The 22250-nt window shown below is 37.2% G+C and overlaps 1 protein-coding gene across 7 annotated transcripts in view; it reads left to right on the forward strand.

Moving 5' to 3' along the window:
• The first annotated feature begins 12614 nt into the window (after positions 1-12614).
• Positions 12615-22250, forward strand: part of LOC136246621 (uncharacterized) — a 63175-nt gene continuing 53539 nt past the window's right edge. For 2 of the 7 annotated variants that reach the window (XM_066038144.1, XM_066038152.1), the window contains exons 1-2: positions 12615-12813; positions 17487-18404. The gene's annotated coding sequence lies outside the window, so the exon portion shown is untranslated. Of the gene's footprint in view, positions 12814-16719; positions 16756-17486; positions 18405-21767; positions 21894-22250 lie in introns of all 7 variants that reach the window. The other 5 variants (XM_066038145.1, XM_066038147.1, XM_066038149.1 and 2 more) reach the window with 5 other exon arrangements.

A 22250-nucleotide genomic window follows, 5' to 3' on the forward strand; every position in this document is an offset into this window, starting at 1 on the left:
TCACTACACAGAGGTACGGTATATGTTATTTTGACAGGTATTGTACAATGTGTCAAATTTTAATTTGCATATTGCTAGGTGTGATGAAGATGACAGGACTCTACTTGATGGAATAGAGCATGATGGTGTGGTCACTACACAAAGGCTTGTATCAAAAAGGCACTTTGCCGCTGCCCCAAATCCACGATCGTTAATATCAGCTCTGGCATCATCTTGTCGGTTGGCAGACTAAGGAGTAATCACTTCTCCATATGATCATTGTGGTTGGAAATTTTTGCCTTACTTGTGTTAAGCTTTCAGAGAGCTCATCCCATACAGATAAAGAATTTGGAGGAGTATAAAAAGCTCCCAGGATGATGTCATGAGAATGTTGGAGATGTAAAAGGACCCAGATAACTTCACAAGTTGAGTCTATCTCTAGAATTGATGATGGTATGGATTTTTCAACTAGGATAAATACTCCACCTCCATGAATATTTCTATCCTTCCTGAATACAGAATAGTTTCTGGGGAAAACTTCTGAATCAAAAATTGTATCGTTTAAGTGCAATTCACTTCCTATTAATAAGTGAATATCTTGATTATCTAGAAACAATTCCAATTCAGCTTGTTTGTTTCTAACACTACAAAAATTAGCAATGGCAAGCCGTGGTAGTTTAAAACTAATTTCAGGGGAATCAGAGTTATCAAAAGTACAGGGGCCAAGAGAAGAATCAAATTGGCTGCTATAGCTTAAATTATATGTATAAGACATGGAACAGTTAATCAGGCCATTTTGAAAGTTGTCAGGAATGTTGGTTTGTAGTAGGTACAGAGTTGTGAGCAGCTGTGTTACCTCTAGCAGGTTTAGTGATTATAGCTCCATTACGCATTATTAGGTCAATCTCAGCGTCTGTGTTTAAATTCAGAAAGCAGTTTCTTATGTTTTTCTCTCTCAAACCTGATTCTGTCCGGGGTTGTGAACACGTCCTTGTAGGAATCATTATGGCGTAGAAGGTAAGAGCGAGAAAGTAATATAAGTTTGTCCTCTTCGTGTTCTAAGCTCAATAACAGAGGCCTGTGTTTGTTAGGCAGCTTTTTCCCCAATCGTACTGATTTTGTGATAGCATATGAACCATTGAAAACAGAAGAACACATAGCAGTAAATGAATCACTATCACTTTTGTTTGGAGCAGGTTCAGGTAGGTTATAAACAATCATGTTCTTTTTTCCTCTGTCACGGTCAGTAAGCTCATCAATTATACTTAAACAGAGCCAGGAGGGGGCGCAGCTGCAGCACTAGGTTTAAAGATACTGAGGTACTTTCAATTTCCATCTGAAGGTTACTGCTAGAGGTGGACAGGTCATTCATTTTTGTTGATAAGTCTTTAAATGATGTTTGTAGCTTTTTGCAAGTGTCCTTCAACGCTGCTAAATTAGCTGCCTCAAAGCATTTAGTAAGATGGTGACTGATCCCTTTGTGAAACTTATCTTCCACATACTGAAATCTCTTTTCGAACTCAGCATCAAGGTTGGAATAGGTGTTGTGAAGTGAGAGGGTTTTTGAGACATCTGGCAAGCAACGATAGCAAAAAAAATGCAACATTTTCATAATTACATACCTCAAAGTCCCTTTCTTGAATCGAGACACAGGATCTATGCTCCCATTCAGAGCACCAATCACAGGAAATACAATCATCAACCACCGTTTCATTACATTTAACACGTACATCTACTTTAGCCAACTTATCTGACAATTTCTCTGGCGTACTATTGGTCTCTTGAACGGCATTTCAGTTAGTGCCCACCTATATTACGAAAAAAGCTACAAACAACTGTAACAATGGTAGTTACACTCGCCTTTAGTGGTACCGCTAAAAGTGCCATGGTACAACAGCGTTTAAGGGTAGAATAACAAGTACCGCAGCCAGTGAAGGACGACGATTTATATTGCAACTATCCTGGTTACGTGAGTTTATACATATCATAATGTAGGCCAATTGAGACTTTGTAGAATGGTGGTAACACTGTGACTGAAATTATAGTCATTAAATATCCATCTAAGAACTCTCCTTTGAATTTTTTCTATGGAGGCAATATGATTGTTATGGTGGGGATCCCACACAGAACTAGCATATTCAAGTGTTGATCTGACGAGGCTAGTATAGGCTCTAGATTTAGTTTGCTGGGAGCAATTACACAAGTTCCGTTTAACAAAATTCAAAGTTCTGGTTGCTTCAGATGTGATGCTGTTAATATGTGGAACAAAAGACATTGTTTGGTCAAATACTATACCCAGATATGGATGCTGCTCGACACTTTGTAGTTTTTGGGTGTTGATGAAACATTCTGTTAGTATTGGATTCCGTATCCTGTAACACTTCAAGGTAACACATTTTGAAACATTAAATTTCACTTGCCACAATTGTGACCATTTGAACATGGTATTAAGATCACGTTGGAGTTCGGCAATGTCCTCTTCACATGAGATCACACGATACAATAGACAATCATCAGCAAACAGTCTTAAACTTGAAGATAAACCTTTTGCAATATCGTTAATATATACAAGAAATAAAAGTGGTCCCAAGACTGTCGTCCCTTGAGGTACTCCTGATTTTACTGATAACCATGTAGAACATGATCCATTTACAACAACTCTTTGTATTCTGTGTTAACCAAGACTTGATCCAAGAATGTGTCTCATTCTGAATGCCATAAGATGACAGTTTTAGTAGTAAACGGCAATGGGGAACTGTATCAAACGCTTTACAAAAGTCAAGGAATATAAGGTCAATCTGTATCTGTTGGTCTAAATTGTGTGAAATGTCTTCTACTACTGATGCTAATTGGGCCTCACAGGATAACCCTACCTCAATCCATATTGATATTGATTTAATATTTGATGCTGCTGAAGATGTTCTATGACTGAGTGGTAAATAACATGCTCCATAACTTTACAAACAATTGAAGTGAGGGAGATAGGTTGGTTATTAGAAGGATTGCTTCTGTCGTTTTTTCTGAAAATCTGGTGTAACATTTGCAGTAAGCCAATCACCAGGAACAGTTCCGGTTGACATAGATTGGGTAAAGATGACTTGGAGTATTGGTGCGATTTCTGCAGAACACTGTTTAAGTACCACTGATGGAATTTCATCTGGACCAGGTGATTTATTTGTGTCTAGTTCGCAAAGTAATTTTAAAATGCCTTCAGTAGAAAATGATATTTCAGGCATAAGATGGATATATATGGAGATTCTGCAGTTGGGATGGCGGTGAGATTTTCATTTGTAAATACTGAGTGAAACTGGTTGTTTAAAAGTTTGGCCTTGTCGAAACTATCGGTTACTTGTTTACCACCAGAAGATAGTGTGGATACCCCTACATGATCTTTCCTTAAGCTCTTGATATATTTCCAAAACTTTTTAGAGATATTGTTGGAGTCATTCTCAAATAGCTGGCATTGATAGTTACTGTGGGCTGTTCTGATTTCCTTAGTTATCTCATTCTTAATTTTACGATAAGATGCCCAGGCACTGGGAGTTTGTGATCTTCTAGCAATATTGTAAAGCCGTTTGCGTTCTTTAATTTTGTGCTTGATTTGACGATTTAACCATGGAATGTGATCAGATGATTGTACTTGTTTTTGAGGAATAAATTCATCCATAAGTTGCTTAATGGTATTCTTGAATTCTGTCCAGTTTGTTTCAACAGATTTAGCACATGGCTCTGAGGATAAGAAATTCTATTGAAAAATTGATATACGCTTTCTTATTCCGTCAAAATCTCCTCGGTGATATAGATAGACACTGTGACTGGAGTTTTGGTACCAGAGGGGTTTTGTATCAAAACAAAAAAAAATACAGCTTCATGATCAGATATCCCCGGTATGACAGAAACAGATGTAACTCTAGCTGGATTAGTACAAAAAATCAGATCCAGAGTGTGATTATTACAAGTATTTTCATGTACTAATTGTTCCAAGTGAAAATCGTTGACTATATCTAGTAAGGTATTATTATCTTGTAGGCCATAAGCTGGGCTGGGATTAACCTGACCACATCCATTGTCCCATGAAATATGAGGTAGATTAAATCTCCTCCTAAGATTATAACAGGATAATTAGCTTCTTTTTCAGCTATTACCATTAAAGATTCATTTAATGATAGTAAAGGCTCCATTTCACAGATTGGTGGTCTATAAAAAGAACATATGAAGACAGGCTGTGATTCCTGTGTTAGTAGTTTCACCCAAATAAATTCAGCATCACTGTTAATTGGTAAGTTCTCAACCATGGCAGTGAGATGATTCTTTAAACCAATGAATACTCCTCCTCCACCTAAGGTTCTGTCCCTTCTGAATATGTTATAGGCTGATGATAATATTTCAGGGGAGTTGAAGGTTTCATCTAGATGAGACTCACATCCTATAACAATGTCGGCTTTGTGTTTGTTTAAAAGGACTAAAAGTTTAACTCTTTTTGATGCACTTCTGATACTACAGCCGTTAAGACTAATAATTTTGAGATTGTGTGAAGAATCAGGGTTATTATGTAAGGAAATTAAGTTAGAGTTATTCTGGGTATAAAAGTTAGTAGTTCATGGTAGTCAATTGGAGCTAGGAGATTGGAATACCAACTGAGATCCATCTACTTTGCAATGGGCCTGGTTATCAACAAAAATGCTAAAGTTCCGCAATTTTATTCGCTTACGTTCAACACCCTTTTGGATTAGAGACCACCGCTCCTTCAATAATAGTGACTTTTTTGCTCATTCATCAGCAGACAGATTGGGTTTCAAAAAGATTCCTGACTTGAGCTTTGATTTATTCCTAAGTACATTGCTGACATCAATAGAGCAGATAAATTTAACTAGTAATGGTCTTGGCTTAGTTTTGTTGTCTCTAAATTTTCCAAGACGATAGATGTCTTTGAAAGCTGAGGATTTGATTTCATCATCAATGTCTGATAAGGACCTGAGTACATGTTCTACATCGTGCTTTTGGCGAGATGGCCTGTCAGTATTTGGAGGTGACTCAGGAATGCCATACACAACTAGGTTAAACTTTTTATCTGGAAGACTGGTTACTGAAGGTAACCTAGTTGTAGGTGATGGTACTGGAGAGGCAGACTGAGGAGCACTGGCTTTTTCATTCTTTAATTTGTCTATTTCTTGTATTCTTTTATCTAGCAAGTCTTGCTTTTCTTGGACATCTTTGAAATAGTTTAGGGCCATTGTGACCTTTGGTCTACATGAACTACAGAAAAACATGATATTTGGGGAGCAACCAGTAATTACTGCAAATTCTTCTGTTGTTACTCCAGCACATTCACGGTGCTTCCACTTAAAACAACTTTCGCACTGTATACTGCCTTCATCCGCGTTTTTACTGCATGAAATACATAGAATACAACTTGTACCTTCCTTGTCTTTGGTCTTTTTGCTGGGAAGAGTTCCTCCTCCGGGTTTGTCACGTTTTAGTGCCATCTAGTAGCAGTTTATAGCGTTTTCTAGTGTTGTAAACTCCACTAAAACAACAGAGATAATCCACATAGACTACTCCAACCCACAATAGATTTTTTTTAGCATTTGTTTTTGTTATAGCATAGGTAGCTGTAGGCCTTGCGTGCATGCACTTTTCATATTTTTCTTTGATAATGCTCACATGAAAGTGAGCGTGTTTCTTGTATGTGTACAGGGGCAGATCTAGGATTTCAGAAGGGGGTGCTAACATGCATGGACATTTATATATGTGGCAAGAAAGTTGATACAACTAGTGTGTGAAGCACACTCAGCATGCTCTATCTAGGGGGGTCTGGGAGTATGCCCCCACAGGAAAAATTTTGCTAATTTGGCCTACTGAGATTGAATTTGGTAGTAATCTGAGTGAAAAATAATGTTACTTTGTTTATGTGATACCACTCTTCCCCTACAGTTAGTCAATATACCTAAAGGGCACAGCCGCTAACTAAAATTCAATCTTAGATCTAGACTAACATCTTAAAGAACTAGTAGTGGAAACGTATGGGTATCAGCTGCACATGATCAAATTTAGTATTTTGAAGTATAGCATGATTTACAGTCTCGTGGCTCAAACTACACTAGCTGTCCAAACAATAGAGAGGGTAAACGTGAGCGGAGATCTAGAGGGCAAGTAGATTCACCAGTATGTGGAGTGCACATGCACTCAGAATGTATAGAATTCTTCAGCTAGGGGGCTCTGGTGGCATACTTCCCTGGAGATATTTGGAAAATTGCTATCACAAGATTGAATCTAGAAGCTACAGTATTTTAAACCAAAGGTGGGTACAAGATGAATGAGTTCAGTTGGAAGTAATTTTAAATTTTTAAAAAAACACAGAACTATACACTGTTTCTTGCTATATATTGGATTTTTAGAAAATATATAATAGTACGTGGCTTGTCAAAGAGAATAAATAGTGTATAGAGTCTAGTTAATTGAATGTATGTAAGGTCATGGAGAATATTTCAAACACAGGATCAAGACACACGGTAGTGTGTCGTGCGGCCCAAGAAGCCGGCGCGTAACACCCGTGAGTATATTGACAGGAAGAAAGAAAACGCAATTTTCGCACCTCCGTAGCTCTGTGCTTCCTTGATGAAACAAGACGATTTTTGCTGTGGACATGCCCCCCAACTGCAGCACTCCACATTCCAAATTTGAGCGAAATCGCTTCGCGTTCCCGAGATATGCGACTTCACAAATTGGCTCAGTTTCTTCGTTTTTTTCTTCTTCTTATTTTTCTTTTTCTTGTCGCACACTTACAAAAACTGCTATAAAACTCGAACGCCATATCCGATTGCCTTGAAATTTGGCACACAGAAGGGGGATATAAGGGCGCATTTCTGTACCAACTTTGGCTGGAATACGATAAACAGGCAAAGAGTTATGAGCGATTATTCACGAAAAATAACACCAATATGTTGTCACGCCTACAGGGTAAACCGCGTATGGGAAGAAGCTGAAAATCGGTGGGTGAATAGGTTAACTATTGAACCTCAAACCTTTTGCGGTTTGAAAGAAATCGAGCTAAAAAACAGGAAGATACAACAAAAAAACCAACAGTGTGTAACAATTACGCAATCGAGATTAGCTAATAAAAAACGACTGCTTGCCACGCCTACCAGATAAACCGCTTGGGATAATGCTTTGAAAATCGTTGTACAGATGGAGTAATCATCTTAGAAAGGCTCATCAATGGTGTAGAAGAATCAGACTTAAAGCCACGAAGTTATAACACGAAATCCAACTTGGTGCAGCAAGTGCGAGATCGAGATACTCTAATAGAGCAGTCATCCTAATAGAGCAGTCACCCTGAAGAGAATTCAAGAGATCAGCTAGAAATAAGAAACCTGTATAGAGATCAGCTACGCACAAGTCACCCAGTAGAGAGATCAGCTAGAAGAAGTTACCTTGTAGGGAGTTCACGCAACTGTGGAAAGAGATAGTTCAGCTAGAAAAAATCACCTTGTAGAGTTCAGCTACAAAGAAACCACCATGTAGAGAGTTCAGCTACAAACAAATCGCCCTGTGGAGAGATCAATAGAAGAAGTTACCTTGCAGAGAGTTCAGCTACAAAGAAACCATCATGTAGAGAGTTCAGCTACAAACAAATCTCCCTGTAGAGAGATTAGCTAGAATAAGTTACCTTGTAGAGAGTTCAGCTACAAAGAAACCATCATGTAGAGAGTTCAGCTACAAACAAATCTCCCTGTAGAGAGATTAGCTAGAATAAGTTACCTTGTAGAGAGTTCAGCTACAAAGAAACCATCATGTAGAGAGTTCAGCTACAAACAAATCTCCCTATAGAGAGATCAGCTAGAAGAAGTTACCTCGTATCATGTAGAGAGTTCAGCTTCAAACAAATCACCCTGTAGAAAGATCAGCTAGAAGAGGTCACCTTGTAGAGAGTTCAGTTACAAAGAAACCACCATGTAGAGAGCTCAGCTACAAACTAGTGCCCTTGTAGAGACATCATCTAGAAGAAGTTACTTTGTAGAAAGTTCAGCTACAAAGAAACCATTCTTTAAAGAGCTCAGCTGCAAACAAATCACCTGTACAGAATTCAGCTACGAATAAATCACCCTGTAGAAAGATGAGCTAGAAAAAGTTACTTTGTAGAGAGTTCAGTTACAAAGAAACCACCATGTAGAGAATTCAGCTACAAACTAGTGACCCTGTAAAGACATCAGCTAGAAGAAGTTACCTTGAGAGAGTTCAGCTACAAAGAAACCATAATTTAGAGAGTTCAGTTTCAAACAAATCACCTGTGAGAGTTCAGCTACAAACAAATCTCCCTGTAGAGAGATCAGCTAGAAGAAGTTATCTTGTAGATAGTTCAGCTACAAGCAAATCACCCTGTAGAGAAATCAGCTAGAAGAAGTTAACTTGTAGAGAGTTCAGCTACAAAGAAACCATCATTTAGAGTGTTCAGTTTCAAACAAATTACCTGTAGAGAGTTCAGCTACAAACAAATCTCCCTGTAGAGAGATCAGCTAGAATAAGTTACCTTGTAGAGAGTTCAGCTACAAACAAATCACCCTGTAGAAAGATCAGCTAGAAGAAGTCACCTTGTAGAAAGTTCAGTTACAAAGAAACCACCATGTAGAGAGTTCAGCTACAAACTAGTCACCTTGTAGAGACATCAGCTAGAAAAGTTACCTTGTAGAGAGTTCAGCTACAACGAAACCATTCTGTTTAGAGCTCAGCTGCAAACAAATCACCTGTACAGAATTCAGCTACAAACAAATCACCCTGTAGAGAGATCAGCTAGAAGAAATTACCTTGTACATAGTTCAGCTACAAAGAAACCACCAAGTAGAGAGTTCAGCTGCAAAGAAATCACCCTGTAGAAAATTCAGCCACAAACAAATTGCCCTGTAGAAAGATCAGTTAGAAGAAGTTACCTTTTAGAGAGTTCAGCTACAAAGAAACCATTCTGTAAAGAGCTTAGCTGCAAACAAATCACCTGTACAGAATTCAGCTACAAACAAATCACCCAGTAGAGAGATCGGCTAGAAGAAGTTACCTTGTAGATCGTTCAGCTACAAACAAATCACACTGTAGAGAGATCAGCTAGAAGAAGTTACCTTGCAGAGAGTTCAGCTACAAACAAATCACCCTGTAGAGAGATCAGCTAGAAGAAGTTACCTTGTAGATCGTTCAGCTACAAACAAATCACCCTGTAGAGAGATCAGCTAGAAGAAATTACTTTGTAGAGAGTTCAGCTACAAAGAAACCACCATGTAGAGAGTTCAGCTGCAAAGAAATCACCCTGTATAAAATTCTGCCACAAACAAATTGCCCTGTAGAAAGATCAGTTAGAAGAAGTTACCTTGTAGATAGTTCAGCTACAAACAGATCTCCCTGTAGAGAGATCAGCTAGAAGAAATTACCTTGTTGAGAGGCCAGCTACAAAGAAACCATTCTGTAAAGAGCTCAGCTGCAAACAAATCACCTGTACAGAATTCAGCTACAAACAAAATCACCCTGTAGAGAGATCAGCTAGAAGAAGTTACCTTGTAGAGAGTTCAGCTACAAAGAAACCACCATGTAGAGAGTTCAGCTGCAAAGAAATCACCCTGTATAAAATTCTGCCACAAATAAATTGCCCTGTAGAAAGATCAGTTAGAAGAAGTTACCTTGTAGAGAGTTCAGCTACAAAGAAACAAATCACCTGTACAGAATTCAGCTACGAACAAATCACCCTGTAGAGAGATCAGCTAGAAGAAATTACTTTGTAGAGAGTTCAGCTGCAAAGAAATCACCCTGTAGAAAATGCAGCCACAAACAAATTACCCTGTAGAAAGATCAGTTAGAAGAAGTTACCTTTTAGAGAGTTCAGCTACAAAGAAACCATTCTGTAAAGAACTCAGCTGCAAACAAGTCACCCGTAGAGAGATCAGCTAGAAGAAGTTACCTTGTAGATAGTTCAGCTACAAACAAATCACCCTGTAGAGAGATCAGCTAGAAAAAGTTACCTTGTAGATAGTTCAACTACAAACAAATCTCTCTGTAGAGAGATCTACTAGAAGAAATTACCTTGTAGACAGTTCAGCTACAAAGAAACCATCATGTAGAGAGTTCAGCTGCAAAGAAATCACCACTGCCCAAATTTCAAGGCAATAGCTCTTTCCAATCTGAAGTTATCAATTGTGAAAGTTGGCAAATTGTTTGTGGAAGGCCCCTTTTCGCAAATCCAGTCACATATGTATTATATATATAATTTGTACATTTACTGATAAAATATTTAAAGTACATCTACTTCATCTTTTCTTCTTCCTGTAGTAAAGAAAAAAAACATAGGTTAAAAAAGTCCCAAAGCTGGCCATAGGCCGGCTTTGGGGTATACAAATACAAAAAGAAATGAAATCTAATCCAAAACAGCCAAGCTGTAAAAAAAGTGTGCGGCCCTCAGAAAGGCTATGGTGAAAAAAGATGTGAAATCCAAGGTGGCGGCCAAGAAATGGCTGTGATGGTAGGTTAATGGTAAAAATTTTAATAACGACAATTCAGGTGAATTTTTGTGCCGCTTCACAAAATTTACCTGAATTGTCATTATTAAAATTTTTACCATTAACCTACCATCACAGCCATTTCTTGGCCGCCACCTTGGATTTCACATCTTTTTTCACCATAGCCTTTCTGAGGGCCGCACACTTTTTTTACAGCTTGGCTGTTTTGGATTAGATTCAATATACAGTAGGTACTGTTCTGTGGTGCAGCCTACTATTTCAATCTAACTTTTAAAATGATGGATCCATCCACAGGGGCGGGTCCAGGATCCAGCAAGGGGAGGGGCACAAACAGGCTAAGTTGTAGGTGGTTGGGGAGATCCAGATTCTCTTGCTAGTTGCTGCAGTTTTGAAGCAGCTAATAATCACCTCTTAGTAGTGTCTCACTAATGATTTTTGCCATTTTAGCCTTTGAAGATGGTTGTGAAGTCTAAAAGCTGTTTAAAGGCTCCAAGCGTCTTAAACAACAGCAACACTATAATTAATTTTAGAGGCGCTTAGTACGCACGAAGGTGCTGGTTAACAATTTAACAGTTAGTTCGACATTGGTTTGCTTCGGTTTCAGGTGAAATTGTAACAAGTGCTAGTAAAATACATATTTTCATGAGTTTTATAGTTAACCTGATCTTGGCCTGACATAAAGTTTAGTATTTTAATCACAAGTGTGGCTGGCTCTTATTTTTTATTTATTTATGATTACTGGGCAGTCAGCACAGCTGGTGCGCCCAGTTCCACAAGGTGAGCGGGGGGGGGGGGGATTTGCCCCAAATTCCCTATCCTGGATCCGCCATTGATCCATCACCATAATTGTTTTACAACTAGTCAACAAATACAACCAGTTTTTGGCCACAACTAACCCCTTTTAGCACACAATAACCATGACAACAAAAATGCTGCAATATCATTTCAGAGCTTTAAGGGATTTGATAGTGCAAACTCGAGAAGCTGCTAGATGTAGCATGGGATTTAATCAAGTAAGGGAAAGCTGGGAAACAAAAACAAACAGCTCTCAGATGTTGCAACCTTGTGAATGTTATAAATGCTAAGAAATTCACTATTATATAAGACTATTGTTTTACATGCAAGAGAAGAATTTCAACCCAAGAATTAAGTTTGTAGCAGAGCTTAAACTATTTGAAATAGAATAACGTTGTTTTCAGAATAGATTTTCAATTAATGATGTTTATACAATTTAGTACATTAAAGGTATAAATATTTTACCTAAAGCGATTGGTATATGGCAGGATGTTTGGTACAATGGTGAGGGTAGCAGTGCACAGGTCTAGAAGAATAGGTCTTATGCTCTGGTAACTTCTTGAAAATTATAGTTTTAATGCTGGATGTTCTATTAGAGTAGTTGACTGTTCTATTAGAGTATTTCGATTTTAGCAGCTTCTAAGGTAAGACTTACTGAAAAAGTATAATTTCGAACCCCTCTTAGTAATTCTTGGATAAGATTAGCTATTCCCCTTGCTCTTTCCATCTTTTCATTGCCCATACATGTGTATAAAATGCAACTGCACCTGTACTACAGCTTCTAGAAGCTTGCTCACTGTAATATTTTGGAGGGGGGTGCTTCAGCCCCCCAAGCCCCCCTCTAAATCCGCCCTTATGTGTAGTTAATTTGATGTTATGCCCGATCATCAAATATTGTATTGGCTGGCTGCCCCCCTGAGCAGTTTGATTTAGCAACTTTCATTTGTTACAGCCTAATATTTTTTTGCTAGTGGACTGCCGGAACAATAGCCCTGACAAAATGTTTCCGGCTGCTGGAACAATAGCAACTTCGTTTTAAAAATCCGATGCAGGCATTTTCTAGCTATTTCTGAGTTTCACATTCCCTAAAAACGGATGCGGGCGGTGGACCGGAGTGGCCTTTCAGCAGAAATTTTAGTCTTGAAATATTTAGACCTCCATATAATCTAATACATTTTGGGAGTGTTTGCGAATCCGTGAAAATTTTATTTTTAGCTACGTTGCTCAACCTCGAAATATTTGCCCTTCGAAATGTTTAGGCTATATAGGTCTATACGGTATTGTATGGACACTAATAAACGCGTATTAAAGTTATTTTCTAATTTAGCGCATGTACAACTGAAAAACCACCGCAGTCACGCTTGTGGACTTTCCCTACTTGTGGTGATTGTTCTTCGTGCGAGTGTCTATAATTTAAAAGTGGTGAATTTTATCTTTCTCATCTATAGCTGAAAGAAATCGAGTGAAGTGATTTCGATCCGTGCTATACAGGGACTCAGTGACAGGGGGTTGCTCAAGGTTGTGCCGGTTGTACGACCACACGGTACGTTATTCATAATTGTGTGTTGTACTGTGTGATTATCAGACGTGTTAAGATAAGTTAGACGAGTCAATGGAGCTAATTAAATTTTTACCAACTAACCTGGCACATCAACAAGGCTTAGTTTTTTCTTTGATCAATAAAGTCAGTGTAATGTCATTGCCGGGAGAATGCTGTCGCCATATCAAACCCGGCCTACAACACTTGCTCGGTTTAGCTTACACTACTATATATGCAGCTGCGATTAACACTGGCACTAAATGTGATATTGTGAAAAGGGACATCCAATTTGCCAACTTTGATGATTCATAACTTAAACAGATTGAACAAAGTAGCTAATGACTTTAAATCTAGTCAATAGTCAGCACCAACATACGTATATAGCTAAGCAGCTGTAGCCCTGAAATTTCATCAATTTATAAATTGATGAAAATTTCAGGGCTACAGCTACTATATTTAAGTTATAGTCTGAAAATTTAATATGTGCTGAGTACCCATATTTTCAATAATCTGGTAACTGAAATACAAGGTGCTTAGTTATCATAAACTTGCAAAAAAAAGTTCACAAACAAGTATAAGAAAAAATTGGAATTTTAAAATAAAATAGGGACAATAATATAGTACTACAATAACAAATACTGAAACAAACTGGATTGGAGTAGTATGTAATGTCCAATTGCTGTAAAATAATAAGAAGCAAATATCCCTACTGTGCTGTGAAGATTGAAACGCATAGTAGGGATATTTGCTTCTTATTGGTTTACAGCAATTGAACATTACATACTACTCCAATCCAGCTTGTTTCATAATCCAGCTTGTTTCAGTACTTTTTATTGTAGCACTATATTGTCTCTACTTTAATTTAAAATTCCAATTTTTTCTTATACTTGTTACATATTTATAATCTACTTAGCCAAGTGTATCCTCTGGCAAAGTTTCAGCCTCATATGCCAAAAACAAAGTAGCAACAGCAGAAAAATTGGGAAAATAAATTACAAGCGCTTACTAAAACAATTATAACTATAGAATGGATTGACATACAGAGCTGAAATGTTCACCATCATGTTCGCCATGAATAGGGGACTCGATTACTGGGCATGTTTGTCCTTTTATCGCCTTTCTTCACTGCATACAAAGGCGAAATCCATGAAGAAAAATCGATCGCACACAAACGCTTCAATGTTATGTAAACAAATGCTCATAACGTGTGTATCCTTGGGTCTACTGTAACGAAACAAAGATTTTCCAACTCCTCTAGAGTAGGTGAATAGACTGATGTCCAGGCTTTATTGTAAGTCCCATCCTTCACTACAAAAGAGGCATTCAAACATTTTACAGAATCTTTTCAATGATATGCAAATATTTTACCCATTGTATTCAATGCTTATACTAGGATTGCACTATTGTGTCAGGTTTTCGCAGATCCAGTTACAGTTTTCATGCAATGCTTACACCATTCAAAGTATAATGACTGGTAGTAGGCTAGGTCCACGGACCATTATCAATTCTTTTTGAAACACGAAGCCATTAATGCACTACTGCAAACTGGCACCTTCTACAGTGTACTATCTGTGAGAATAAATGGTACACAAAAGAAAAACAAAAATACGTAAGCCTTTAATACATTAATTGTACATACTGCAGTATCCCAACAGTCATCTATCAAGTGGACGTGACACCTAACAAAGAAAATACTAACCTTAGCAATTACTGAGTTATGCTATTCTGAAGTGATTTACTACGTAGTTAGTTGGTAAGTCAGTCAGTAAATTTCATGAAAATTGTAGCAAGTGTTTTTGGGTTGCACTGATTCAGGGGGAACTGTTGCACCTGTCAAAGTGCTGTGGAGGCATTGTGAGGCTGGTTTCTTGGGAGATGTAATTTTTTTATACTACACTGTATATTATAATTAAAGCACCGCTGCGCATTCGCCTCGTGTTGCATTAGCCTCTTGACATGCCCCCTTGTGCTGTATTGTCGTACACACAAGCATAGGCTGTGCTATAAGTGTTATATTGTACTTCCTGGTAGTGTGGCTCGGAGCAATTTTTTCTAATACTCACAATTTTCGGTGATCAGGATAACAGTAAGTATTAATGCAATCTATTTCTAGCCGTAGTTTGAACTAAGATAGGGTTATGACTCATACAGTACAGTTATGCAACTAATTAGTACTGTATGGACAATGCGATACGCAGCATCGCTTTGATCTTCCCACAAAAAGTACATTGTATATGCATACAGTACAATAACTCCATATACGTATGTAGTTTATTGTGCACTTTCAGCCATGCAGATACGTACCCTAGCCTGTTTTAATTCCCATGCCACTTTTGTTTGTCTCAACATGATGTTTCTCCTAACTTGCTACCGCAACAAACTCCATCACATATGTAATAGATCATATCTCAGTCTTCTACAATTTGTATTATAAAGCCAGATATATGCTTAACGTGGACAGAAAATTACATAACCATAGCATTATAGCACACAAGTTGTGGTTGACGGAAGTTTGAGATAGTAAACAAATTTATGTGCCCTCATGCTCTGTTATCACAGGGCCATGTACATTAATTTTATTATTAATTGCACAAAACATTTGTAAATATATGGTATGTACTGTTCAAATGCAACATCATCTTGTGAGAGTGCAAGCGGTTTAAAAACTTGTCAACTAAAGGGTGTGGTACTCGTTTTGCTCATAAGTATTCATTTTGTTTCATTTGAGATGAATGCTCATGAACGAATTGGGTGTCATGCTTTTAATTAGCGGGTTTTTAATCGCTTTCATGCTCACAGGCATTTGAACATTACTGTACATAGCTACATACACATATTCAGCATAATATTATCACTAACTGTTAACCATATTAATTATTTGTTATAGTAAGACAAGATCAGTTAGTGTTAGGAATTGCCATTAATTTGAAATTGTAAATATGTGACCGTCTCAGCAAAAACCCGACTTGTTCGCACAAGTATTCGTATTGAGAAAAATGAAATTTAAAAATAATTCGTAAAATTACGCATGCTACAAAGAAAAATACGCAAGTTTTCCTCAGGCCAGTATTCGAAGAAGGAAGACTCAAGTCGATTAAACCTATTTACCATCTTATTCGCCTGCTCATGGAGAGTTCGAAAATCTTTATTTCGTTTCTGTAGCTTCAACGGTATGCGTGACACGTGCATTTGTTTACGATGCGGTAAACGTAAACAAGATTGTCATCGTTTCGTCTACTAAACCGCTTTCATATCCATATACACAAGTATCTACAGGGCTAACACTATACCTTGGCAGATGTGCTGATCCATGGTGAACATTGTGAGCCAAATTGCAACGTTGTAGACTAATCCAAACAGAAGTTATGACTGCGAATGTAAGCGCCTGTAGTTTATTTTCAGTACAATCGCTGTACAAATCGATTATCTTGCTCTTCCTACTGTCTAGTGCTATAATTTCAAAACTACACACCACAGAAAACTGAAATCTTGGTTATCCATTCCTTGGACACTGCTAACAATGCTGAGTGAAAAAAAATTTTTTAAATTGTGTGAACAAGTCGGGTTTTTGCTGAGACGGTCACATATAACCACAAATTACCTTTAGGTGGCGATAAAGCAATGACATGCACAAGAAGCCATAGCAAATACATATGACATAACATATCCAATTTGTGGTAAATAAGGGGGGATAATTAGGTGCTATACCACAATAAACTTACCAAGTGTAAAAATAGCCAAGAATAACAGGTGAGTTGTTAGCAAAAACTACAAGCTGCTGCTTTTACACAGTTCAGGTGGAATGTATAACTTAACAACCTTGACAATGTGAAAACAAGCGCCACTAATAATTATTATTTGTTTCGACTAACCTTACAGCCTATTACAAACATGGTCTTTTCTTTGTAGATATGGGTTGAACAGCCACAAAACTTCGTATGAATGGTAAGCAATAGTGTCTGAATAATTCTACGTATAGGTATATCATATCTATTCTATGGCTTCTTCGCTTGGCGCGAATGGTGAAACAGCGTTCTCATGTACTTGTAAATGCCATATATTTCGACTTGTAAATCACTTCCACTTATTGATGTGTAGAATGATTCTTGTAATAGTATGCTTTCATCATGTGAAGTATCGGAATTAAAACTTGAGGTTATTGAGAAATAACGCGTATTCTGTGGTCCACAAAATACCACCGATTTCTTGGTTTGAGAGCAGTTCTATGCTTTATACACTCTACGAATGATAGATTCCTGTATGTATAGTTTATTTGCATGCAAAATTAAGTACTAGCTTCCAATATGTCTTAAAATTGAGACCATGTTGAGATACAGTAGATTGTTGTCAAGAATGCGCGTTACTACTTTAGCGCCACCTTAGATGACTAAATTTAGCAATACACTACACTTAGCGATATGGTAAATTTAGCAATTTTGTGTATTCGCAAAATTAGCATATACAAAATTTAGCGATTTTGTAAATCTGTGAATTGATGTAATGAATTAAGTATAAATTTTGTATGTTTAGCATGTACTAAATTTAGCGAAAAACCTGAATCGCTAAAATCGTTAATTAAAATTTTGTATATCGCTAAATTTAATCACCTTAAGATATATAAATAATACCCACTAATATTATAGTAGCTGAATATATGTAACTGGTTGTACTGGTAGCTAACTACAGGTACATATTTCTGGAAGTTACCAGAATTATACCAATTGAGTGAACAGTGAAGTCAGTTAGGAGATCACTTGTGTGGCTTATTTGGTATTTGATTCATCCACTGAAAATTTGCTGTTATTACATACAACCGTTTTACCTGAGTGCCAACAACAAGCAAACAAGCAACTGGACAAGAACTACTACTAAATCCAACTACATACTTCCTTACATACTTTAGATCAGTGATTGTGTACAGTATACATAGGATTGCAGTGATCAAAGATTTTTTATTATTTGTAACCACATTATTCATTTGGTAGAACTTCTCTTCCTACATAAGTATATAACTTGTGTTTCTTTGGTAACAAAAAATCTTTATTGTTGCTATTGTATTAATTGACTGTTCTTGTTAAACCATCCTAATACTCTATCAGCTGAGAGCATATCACTACCAGCAACTTAACAAGTGTTAACGTGACTTCTAGCAGTGGGTATTGACAATTGGAATTTACTTGAATGCTTTTGTATACACATCACATTGAAGAATTCAAGTAGATTTTACATCAACTATTGTCTGTTCTTTGTTAAATCAACCTAATTCGTAACAGTTTGGAGCACAACAAATTCGGTTTAACAGTATAATTCAGTTGGTTATGTTTTATGCATACAACACTAACTAAAACTCTCTACTTACAACTGTGTATTCCAATAAATTGGTGCAGTGTAGTGATTAAGGACAAGTGATCATCCAGTTTGTTGTTTCGGACTAGTTGTAGTTGACTGAGGAAGATCATCTCATTGAACAACTGATTTGTTTCAACAGACTGTTTAAGATAAGGTAGTTGTAGGGCTACGTTACATCAGTTGGTTAGTCACCCAAACAACAGTGGTAACATTATAGTAGCAGTTATTGAAGTGTCACTTGGGAGGTAAGATCGTATAAATAGCAGTATGTGATTGTGTTATATGTACTGAATGTAAATGTATTGTTTATATGTGGTTAGATTTCAACTTTATTGATTCACATAATGATAATATGTATATGTCTTTCATTGTGTTGACTTGTCACAAACTACTTGAAGGTGATCTATGATGTAACTTAATATTGACCACAAAATGTGTGGGCACTTCCCAAAAATATTCCCTTTACTCATACTGTAACCACCTTGTGGTCAATGGTGGTAAACATGTGGTTATTGGTGGTAATTGTGTAATATGTGGTAAACATGTGGTTATTGTGTAATACATGTTAGCAGTAGGTGTGATCTGATCATGAAATATGCATAATTATACGATTCCAAGTGCTTTTGCATGGTATTGATCTGTTTAATACCAAGTCTGAGTACTTAACACTTGTTAAGCTTGCATGTGGATCACTGGATCATTCAGTCAACAATTAAGACTATTAATTGCATGACTGAGTGCATACCCAGGCTATCAAATACCAAAAATCAATTATTGGCCATTCCACTGTGTTTTTCAGATATGCTCCACTCATTATACAGTGTTTGTAACAAACAAACAGTACCTCTGAAATCAATCCAGTCAGTACAGAAATTATGACTAAACATGTGCTCTCAGAGGGGCCATCAATTACTGAATACTAAGTGGCTGTTCTACTTCAATTTCAGTTACTACGTTTTCCATCTGTTATATAGCATTACAAATGAAGAGCAATATGATAAGTACTTCTGCAATTAATCAATCCAATCACACTATGGAATGAAGAAACCACAGTGTGTTACCACGATTTAACATAATACTGTAAGTGAAGAGAGAAATGGGATACAAGGTCCATGACATGTGCATTTTAGCTGCAGAAAGGCATGTCTCAAACCAGGAGCTTATGAGCCACCGAAGGCGGCGAAGGAGCATGAAACTTAATTACGTTACTGTGTTTGTTTTACATCACACACAAATGGTGCTCAAGCCACACAAAATAGATGAGTTCACTACCATCGAAGAAGAAAAATACCTCGAGAAAGACTCAGTCAACTTTACCATCACCATGTGTCACTGGTCACACGTAATTTCGTATATGGCTTCAAATAATGATATTTTACTTTTCTTATATGGAAACTAATCAGCAATTGATTTGGATTGTGATGGCACCTGGCAGGCAGTGTAAGATTTATGCTCCTTCACTGCCTTTGGCGGCTCATAAGCTCCTGCTCAGACTGAAATGACGTTGAACAGAATGATGTCAAACCGTGAAAATATCACTCTAGTAGCCTTATCCATTGTTGACTAGAGGCATCAGTAAGTCAGTTAGCAAAAAAACTTCAGTTAAATTATAAATAGAAATAATTTGATAGATACTTGTTGGAAAGTCACTGTGAAGAAATTATGGGCTTTTTGTTATCCCTATCCAACACCGCCAAACTGTCATGAAGAAAAAGTGATGCTGGTTTAAGGGTGATATTGTTTGGCAAGAAAGCCCTTACCTCCACATGATTCCTCATAATATACTACGTTACTATATGATACATATGCATGTACGTATATATATATATATACAGTATAATCACTACCAAGGGTTTATGTGAGTCCTGATATCAATAATCCCTCATCACTCTTTCTGCTGGATAGTAAAACTAGGCATGTACATAGACCATTAGTGTTAGTAAATTTGATACTGTGAGTGTACAACTTAGTAGTTGGTGTTAGGACAACTTACTATTGTACAAAATATGTCAATGAACAAGGAAACAAGTTGATGTTGTGCTACTTCTAAAAACCAGGCGCCATGTAGCTAGCTAACTCATCTGAAATGAAGTTATTAACCAACTATATGTATTACATAGGTTTTTGGTTGTGCAATAATACATAATAAATTTATTATAATTCTCGTTTTTTGTAATTCACAAAATTTTGGTAATTCTTTAATTACGTTGCTATGCGCTGCTAAGGAAGCACTTGTTAATTTATAAACACATTACGCACAGAAGTATCTTCTAAACTGTTTTATAATTTGACTATCGTGTTTTTTTCCACAAATTCTCTTGACAAAGCCTCAAAGCTGCTCTTCATTTTCATTCGCATACGTAGGAGATATGCTCCCTTTCCAACTCGATGGGATAGGCTATTCCTGGTAGTCTACGAGGCATGCACAGTTGTTTTTCAGTTGTTAAATACCTGCAAAACCCGAAGGGAAGGTAATTCATGAAGTCGGAGGAGAATCTCCACACCCGTATTTCAGACTGCCATAAAGAAACTACCTCAGAGCAAAGTTTACCGTGTGGAAATTTAATATGGATTTCATTTAACTTTTACTTTGTACGTAAAAGTTGCTTTTCCATTTAACGATTTTGCTCATGTGGGTGTGTACGTACAAACATAGGTGATAAGTAGGTACACACACACACACACACACACACACACACATACACACACACACACACACACACACACACACACACACTTTTACGAAAACAATTTCAGTAAACCAGGCGTGCGCCAACAGCCAGCTGTGGGTGCGCACCTAGTTTAAAAATCTAATTTGAGTAGGCCAGAAAGTACTGAAACATGTATTATGCTGTCATAATTTTGCATTTGTTAGCAAAATCAAGCATTGTTCCAGCATAATAAAAAGCATTTTCAAGAAAAGCTGTCAAGCCTTAAGCATACTCTTGATTTTTAAAGCATGATTTAGGTGTACAATAAAGCGATTACTGCAAGGTATACCAGCAGCTTGATAAACAAACTTTGTCCTGTGTAGCAAACAAACACAACTACCTGTTAGAAACAAGCCCTTGATTAATACTACAATTACTGAAGGTGTGAACACTCCACGACTATATCAATTGTGACTAACCGGCCCACAAGCTTTATTCATAGATGAGGTGATTATAAGTATTAGGTAGTAACTTTATATGATGCCGTACTATTTGCCATTACTACAAATCCATGGCATACAACCTCCACTCATGAATTTCTCAGGGTGAGAGAAAAACTGCTGCAGAAACCAGGCAGTTCTGGATAAAATATACAGTAGAGTGGAATAAGATCGCCTTTCTAATCAGTAATCCAGTTCTGGTTAAAACGTGAGCTTGATTTTGTGTGCATGGAAGTCAGGTTTTCTCAAATCTGGTAGCTACATGGCTAGTATGCTTTACTTTTACAGTAGCTATGGTACAGCTCAGTTCCAAGGTAATGCTCACCCGTGTCTAAAGCACACTCAAAATACAGGCAAGGTGCGAACAAACATGTGATATATGTGACCTAATTTTAGAAAACCATCGACATACGCACAATTTTCAAAATGCATTTTATTTGTTCTTTGTTTTCTACAGAGACAGAGGAATGGACTAGCTAAGTTTCAGCTTCATAAGTTGAGCAGCTTTGGAAATACATCACTAGACAGCCGGACGAGCAAATAAATTGATAAGTACAGAAGCTATCAAGAAAAGAATCTACAGGTGCTTACATAACCATCATAACTTACTGATATACTGTAATGGCGTATGGAATTGAATCTTGGCTCATTGTGTTCGCCATGAATTTGTGCATCCACCAAGATAGAGTTTTTTCCCCAGGCATGCTTCTGTGTTTGAGAAGAAAGGCAAATTCACTGAAAAACAATTGTCAGTAAATTCTTTCGTCACCGCAACATAAACAAATGGCTGTAACATTGAAATCCTTTCATGTATGGAGATGAAACAAAAAATTTTTTTGTATACCCTATGAACAGGCAAACACGATGTTGCCCAGGATTTATCCATTGGAGGCTTAATTCGCCCACCAGTGAGGCGATAAAAACTTGCATAATTTTTTTT

Source organism: Dysidea avara, chromosome 2, assembly GCF_963678975.1.
Source record: "Dysidea avara chromosome 2, odDysAvar1.4, whole genome shotgun sequence".
NCBI lineage: Eukaryota > Metazoa > Porifera > Demospongiae > Dictyoceratida > Dysideidae > Dysidea > Dysidea avara.